The following is an 8,112-nucleotide window of genomic DNA, read 5'->3' as shown; positions in this document are numbered from 1 at the left end:
ATGATCGAAAATTTTCACCTGCTAACGCGATTAAAGTTTTTTTTTTTTTTTAATTATTCAGTAATATTCAGATAATTCCGACTGCATAATTTGGAAGCTACCATTGTAACTTATTAGAATTGACAAAAAAAAAAAAATCATTAGAAACCATTGTTTTTTATTTATTTGAAAACTTCATTTTATCAACTACAAAATCTCGTCCCAATAGTGTAGAAGCGCCAACTTATTTATGTTAATACTCATAACATTTCCTACTGAGGTTTTTAAACAAATGAACATTGGCTCTTATTAACAATTTCTAATCAACTGCAATTTTGTGTAATCGGGTTGGGAAGTTTTGAATACGATTTTCAGATACGTGGATAATTCCTGATCCTTAAATTATCGACAGACTTCTTCGATATCTCAGCTAACGACCCCCCCTTGCTTTACGAGCACTCTAAAATGTAATCAATAAATCTATGTTTTCCTATATACGTAAACTTCCATTTTAAACGTATATAAAATATCTTTTTTTGTGAATTTATGCTTTCAAATTTATTATTTTATTTGTGTTTATCGTCTCAAATTTCTCAACAATTTTCACTAAAAGTGTCCCCCTAAAATCGACTTTTACCAAAATTTCAATCCCAAATTAGAACCCCTAAAAATCTACCGCCAAAAAAAGAGACTAAGGAATGATGTTCCCTCTTTTTGGATATAATCGCCGACCTTTGGTCAAGATCAAAGTGTAGTATCTGTTCTTCAGATGCTGCACTTCCATTTCTTGTTCTTTTTCGGTGGAGAATCAGTCCTTCACGACTGAGACAATTTTTTATTTTTATACCTTTTCTCCACGTTAAAAAACGACCCTGGTGTCTAACTCTGTCCCGTGGGGAGGCATAGTAAATAGGTACACTCAAGAGACACTCTGCCTCATTTCGAATCTGCCGCATCCAAGGGAGCTGATATCAAATGACACATTTCACAGTTGGTATTTAAACATATCACAAAAATACAAACGTTTCTTTATTTATCTTCATCATAAATCATCAATCTATATATATATATATATATATATATATATATATATATATATATATATATATAAAAGTGAACGTGTGTGTGTGTGTGTGTATGTCTGTGTCTGTGTACATTTCTGTACGCAATAACTCTGTCAATTTTTTGTCTACAGACTCGAAATTTGATATGCAGGGTACTGAGATTTGGGAAAATCGATGTGATCGGTTTTTGGCCAGAAATTTGGCGATTAAGGGGTTAAAGTTCAACAATTTGACCTTTGAGAACTCTACCAAACTCCTCCGGCAATTTGGGGTCAACGCACTTGAAATTTTAGATATAGGCTCCTTGGACATGGATCTAACTTAATAACTTGATTTGAGCCCAAAACAATAAATTTTAAGGGATCATAATAGGGGTCAAAGTTAAAATAAATTGACCTCTGCGATCTCTTCCAAATTACTCAGACAATTTCTGGTCTAAATATTTGAAATTTTACATAAAGGGTATTCAGAGATAGGGCAAGCTTTTTCATCAGTTTGGTCGAAAATTTTTAGTTACCAATATATAAATGTATGTATGTACGTCTGTTTGCATGTCTGCCTTAAACTTTCAATAGAAGCGACGGATTTTACCAAGATCAGTGTCGTTTTAAAGTTCCACCTTTCATACGACAAATATCGAAAAATTGGCTAAAACATTAATATCTTCCCCTTCAACTAGGTACTTTTCTACAGGGGGGGGGGGTCACTTTTTTCACCGCTATTTTTTAACGTTATCCTCTCCTTTAGATTGTCTAGCCTTAATTTTAAAAAATGTCGCTTCCGGTTTGGTGGTGGTCGTAACAGCATAAACGTTAGGTTTTACCCCGTTCTTTTCCTCCTTTGCGGTACGGGTTCGAGCCGGCCTTCCTACTACCATTTTTTTTTTTTTTTTGCTACACATACACATCCAAACACCCGGGCAACGCCGGGCTGAAATGCTAGTACTCCTATAAACTTGTGTGTTTGGTGTATTGATATTCATATTAAAAACCGCTTTTTTCTATTTATTTAAAAAGAAAATACAACTTTGTTATATATGGGTCGTAGAATTGCATTCATCTGCAAAAGATATATTTAATTTGCATATTCTTTTAAACATTCATTTTAATTAATTCCCTATTAATTTTTTCGGTTTTCTTATGGGATGATCATCTTTAGTTAACTGTTACGTGTAATTATATTCATGTAGATATTCTACATGATTTATACTTACGTAATATTTGGGTAAAAAGGTTATAGTAAACACAAACCTCTTTCTATATGTATTTATGTGTGCGTATATATATATTTGTTTAAAAAAAATTGCCTGCTAACCTCCTCTGTCAGTTTTTGGTCTACAGACATGAAACTTAATACATAGGATATTCGAACCCATGCAAAACTTTATATTTGGTTAGACATGGAAAATCATAATCAAAAATTGATTAAATAGAAGTCACATAGCAGGGTAAATTGAAGAAAGGATATAAAGGTTTAGTTCCAGATTGTGCGGTAAAATCCAAGGTAACTGTCCTTTAAAGCAGTGAGGTAATGAAATCCAAGCTGTATATTGTGTAATCCATATCATAGAGTAGAAATCCAAGTGTGGCATATCATTTGGATTTCCACTCTATGATGTGGATTACACAATATACAGCTTGGATTTCATTACCTCACTGCTTTAAAGGACATTTACCTTGGATTTTACCGCACAATTTGGAACTAAACATTTATATCCTTTCTTCAATTTACCCTGCTATGTGACTTCTATTTAATCAATTTTTGATTATGATTTTCCATGTCTAACTGACTTTAGCAAATAAGGTGAATAACGTTATATCTATTTGCTAATATTTTCTCCTCTGAAGAGATGGTCGGTATCGAAACCCTATAGGATAAGGAGATAAAATTTCCAAAGTATTCTTTGTCTTACTTGGAATAATAAAAAATCCTTGATTTAAATAAAGTTTTTTTACATTTCATTGAATCACTATAATTTGCTATATATATATATATATATATATATATATATATATATATATATATAGTCATCCACATACAGCACTGTTTTGCTGTATCACAGCTCATCAGTGCGGCTAGACAGGCAACTACCTTAAGCCAGGATCGAAAACCGACCGCCCGTACGTCAAGGCTTCTAACCACTACGCCAATCGGCGACTGCTGTGCGAGTAGTGAATTAACGATATACCCGTTATGCGATATACTTTCACCTTACATGTTTGTGGTTAAATTCGTCACGCCTCAGTACTGTATTTATACACGACTCCAAATCACTCACCTATCGGCAGCATCTATTTTGCATATTAGTAAAGAGATTTCACGTTACTTTGCGGGCCCCATCAGTATATAATCAGACAACATTTTATTTTTTACCGAAAATTAAAAAAAAATTTTTTTTCAAAATTTGTCCTTTTTTTTTCTTTCTCTCTGTCTTTCTGCCGTTAATGCTGTTAAAACAGCAAGGCCACACAAAATCAGAGATTTATATCGATTTTAGAACCATTACGAGTGGTGACAAGGCACTTTATCATTTCATCACAATAAAAATGTCCGCCATTGTTATGATATTCCTTTAAAAATGTCACAGGTTCAATTTAGATCATTATTGCATTCTAAAATGAATCACACACGTTTAATATACGTTTAAGTTAGTGAAACACCAGCCTTACTAACCCGTTTTTCAGCCTTGAACTTGGCCACAATCTACACACGCATTTTCTCACTAGGGCGTCTTGTAATATTTTAGCAGAAAGGTGTGAAAAAAATAAAAAAATAAAAAACCACTGCCTGTTTGCATAACGACCGAATCGCTACAAACCAATCTCACCACCAAAACATGGCTGAATTACCGTGTGAAGCCACCAAGATAAGAGCATGTATTGTTTCTGGTTTAATCAATTCAGGTTGAGCAATCTAACCGAAGTTGTGTGATGTTGAAAAGCCTGAAACACTTCATGTCGCCAGAATAACGCCAGGAACAACACATTTTCATGCATGTAAATGTATGTTACGAAGTCGTATAAAAAATCAATTACGATTTGTAAAGGATTGAGATGGTAAAGGCAATTGTTCTGTAACGTCTTTCTTTATTCGCCATTTTTTCACCATTTCTTTATGATTATCGTCTGCTCAGAATTAGTTTTGTGGTGTCTGCACGAGTATAAATAGAACCCACTCGGTTCAAGTGGGAACTGTTTAATGTACAACAAAAAATTATTTATTTAATTATTTTTATCGGTTGTCGACGGAACAATCATGTTGACACACCGGCTCTCACCAGATCACCGAAGTTAAGCAACGATGATCCTGATCAATACAAGATGAATGACCATTTGGGAAGGCTAGGCGCCGTATGTACCGCGCCGAGTTGTATAAATTTTCAAGTTAGTTTAAATCACGGACCTGGGGAATACACCCCGAATCAAGACGGAAAGCAACCGGAAACTACCGTCTTTACTTGTCTTCCAGAGATTACCATGGCTCTACAATTCGGAGAGCCGTGCTTACCAACGCTGTTAAAACATCAGGGCCACTGCATTCATGCATACATGTCTGAATTAATTTGTTAAAATGGAAGGTGACAGTGATCAAGTTGGTTACTGACACGGACTGACGACCTGGCATTCCAAGTTCGAATCCAGTTTGTTCCACAAAAATCACTTTCACTTAGAGAAAAAGATTCAAATATGTTGTTTGTTTTAATGGTGCTACTCACGTCTTTGTAGCTCTTCAACTTCTTGAGTTAAAAAAAAAATAGGCGGCTTTAATTTTGGAACGACCCTCATAATTTCATTTCGTGCATAATCACCACATTCTAAGGAAACAGTGAAACTGTTGTAATTTTTAATCATTTGTTTGTACAGAAGGTAGATAACTCCTATTATATTATTCAATTTAAAAGTATGAATTATTCCCCTTGCTGTTTTATTTTTTAGTTTTTTTAGAAAAGGGTGTTTTCTAGAAACCGTTCCTCACACAGACCGACACGGTGACTTTTACATAGATATAGATATAGATAATAAGGAAATTAAGTGAAATGGCACAGGTAAAAATGGCACAGGTAAAAATGGCACAGGTAAAAATGGCACAGGTAAAAATGACATGATTGAATGAATAGAAAAAATGGCACAAGTGAACATAAAGATGAAAATCTCAATATGAGTTTATCAAAAGGGAAAATGTTAAGATCATATATACATTTAAAAGTAGACGGGGAATGTCTGATGAATCCCCCACCCTCATCTTAAAAAACCCCAAAACAATTGAATCATACTTTTAAGGCGATTTTATAATCGGAGTCAGTAATTGTATCGGAATCGGGAAATTAGAACAGGGTCAATAATTAGATTGGTATCGTTGTATCATCACTAATAAATACCTACAATCTTGAAGGCTAACGAATAGCTGCGAGCAACTAGCATGACATCATGCAAACCGTACAACCCTGAGGCACGATCTTCGTGAGCTATAATGCAAAAGTCGGAATCGCCTAACAAAGAAAACATCGGTAATAAATTAGTAATATCATCATCGCATGAATCTGAAGATTCTGTTAGTGGCATCGGTTTCCCTGGCATTTTCATGCTCAGAATTTTTTCTAGAACGACATCGAGTACTCACGGGAGGGACCACGTGATGGTTGCCAACATCTTAAGTAAAAGTGAGTTTTTATGGAACGAATTGGATTCGAACTTCGGTCACACAGGTTGTTAGTATGTATCATTAACCACTGAACCAACGAAACCCCCAACTGGTAAGATGAAAAACCTTGATAATTTGTGTCCAAGAATAAATATTTGTTTCTTAAATTGGACATTTTTTTTTTGCTGTATCCGCCTGTTGTTTTGTTATCTAAACAATTTGTTAATGTACCCCTCTCTTTATCGCCATTTTATATTGCGCCATTCGAATACCTCAAAGGTCAACCATTTTGATTGAAAAAAAAAGTCTTCGTTTTTAACAATTCAAGGCCACACCTCCTTCGGCCTTAATTAGTTTCCTATTTGTATCATCGCCATCTTTTCTTTTTATTATTATTATTATTTTTTTTTTCTTTGTTATCAACTCGCGTTTTATCTTGAGTTCCGTCGTGGGAAAGATACAATTGCCAGTACTTCAATTGCGACTGAATCTGATAACACCTGTTTCTATTCGAAACTCAAGAGGGCGCTGCATATTCAATAATGATCCAATTGTGTCATTTTCATCTGGCGCATGCGCGTTGATAAACGGACACCAAGAAAAATATGGATTGAGTGTATTCAGGAAATCATAGATTGAGAGAATTGTGAGCGACCACAATCTCACCCAACTGCATGACGTTGCAAGTCTTTTGTTCGTCACTTTCTATTTTGCATTTTTTTTTATACAAGCGCCTTCTCTTTTACTTTTCTCTCTCTCTCTCACTTTTTCTTTCTGTCTGTCTTTCACAAATATATGAGCTTACAATTTCGCACTAGATCGCCATTTTCACAAATATCCTCTCCATTTTCCTTCTCTTTCTCTATTTGTCTCTCTCTCTCTTTCTATCTATATATTTATATATAATTAAATGATAATTATACTTTTATATCTACACGAGTGTTACATGCTGGCGCAATCATCAGTGTATTCCTGTCACGAAGCCACCTTTAACTCCATTTGCTAAGCTTTTACCTCCGGGATACCACATAATTGCCATTGGGAATAAAGGGAATAAACAACTAATAAGCAACAAATTCGGGCGCAGACATTAGACAATCCAATATATATATATATATATATATATATATATATATATATATATATATATATATGTATATATATATATATATATATTGGATTTTAGGCCTCAATAAAGTAGTTAATGTAAAGAACGACCCACGGAACATCGAGGAATCAGGCGTGTCATACGTACGAAAGACTAGTTTCAAATCAAAGGAAAAAAATGAGGAAAAACAAACAATCTAGAAAAAAACAGGCACAACCAAAGAGTGGCCATCCAATCTCCAAACCTGATTCGCCCACAAGTTTGTGCAACTGTTACGGCGGACAACATTGGTCTGTTAGATTTTTATAAAAGCAAAATATATAATGGGAACATATATATATATATATATATATATATATATATATATATATATATATATGTATATATATATATATATATATATATATATATAAGGAACAAAAACAACAAAAATAATGGGAACATATATATAAGGAACAAAAACAACAGTGTCTGACAAACAAGATTTGACAAGGAAGAGGAGACAAACAGTGACAGGCGATAAAGTAAAATTTGAGGGGGAGCTGACACTCCCCGTGATGTTAAATGGCGCTACTAAAAAAAGTGAAAGTTCATGTACATAAGACATCTGAAAACCTCTTTGGAACGGATTGGATAGAGCGATTTGAATTGTGAGATCAACCAATGAACAAATTCTGCCATAAAGTAGAAGACTCGTCTACAGGGACACAACAACTGAAGGACGAGTTAAAGGGAAAAATTCCAGAAGTTTTCTCAGCTGGTCACAGAAGATGTACGAAAGCTATAGCCAGATTCGAACTGAAGGAAAACGGTCTACTCGTTTTCAAGAAGAAACGAAACGTCCCGTTTGTGGCAACTAAGAAAATCAATAATGAACTGGATAGGCTACAAAAGGCCGTAATACTATCAAAAGTGATTGGGCAGCCCTTTCCATATATGTGACCAAAAAAAAAAAAAAAAAAAAAAAACAGATTCTTGTATGTGCAGATTTCTCCACATGCCTAAACGCAGCTCTAAAATATTACCACTATCCCCTCCCAACACCAGAGAGGTATTCAACAAACTAAAAGTTTATAAAATATTTTCTAAGCCCCCCCCCTCGACCTCGATTGTACAGCTTTGTATTATCCTGTTAAGTCTCCATTTAAAAGAATTCTTCTAATTCTTTTTGGTTTCCTCCACACACACACACACACACACACACACACACACACACACACACACACACACGCACACACACACACACGCACACACACGCACGCACACACACACACACGCACACACACACACACATATTGCAGCGTCCATCCAAATACAGTT

This window comes from Euprymna scolopes, chromosome 25 (genome assembly GCF_053919585.1).
Source record: "Euprymna scolopes isolate OS-2025 chromosome 25, ASM5391958v1, whole genome shotgun sequence".
Classification (NCBI taxonomy): Eukaryota; Metazoa; Mollusca; class Cephalopoda; order Sepiida; family Sepiolidae; genus Euprymna; species Euprymna scolopes.
The sequence above is the reverse complement of the archived record's forward strand: the minus strand, read 5'-3'. Positions refer to the sequence as shown.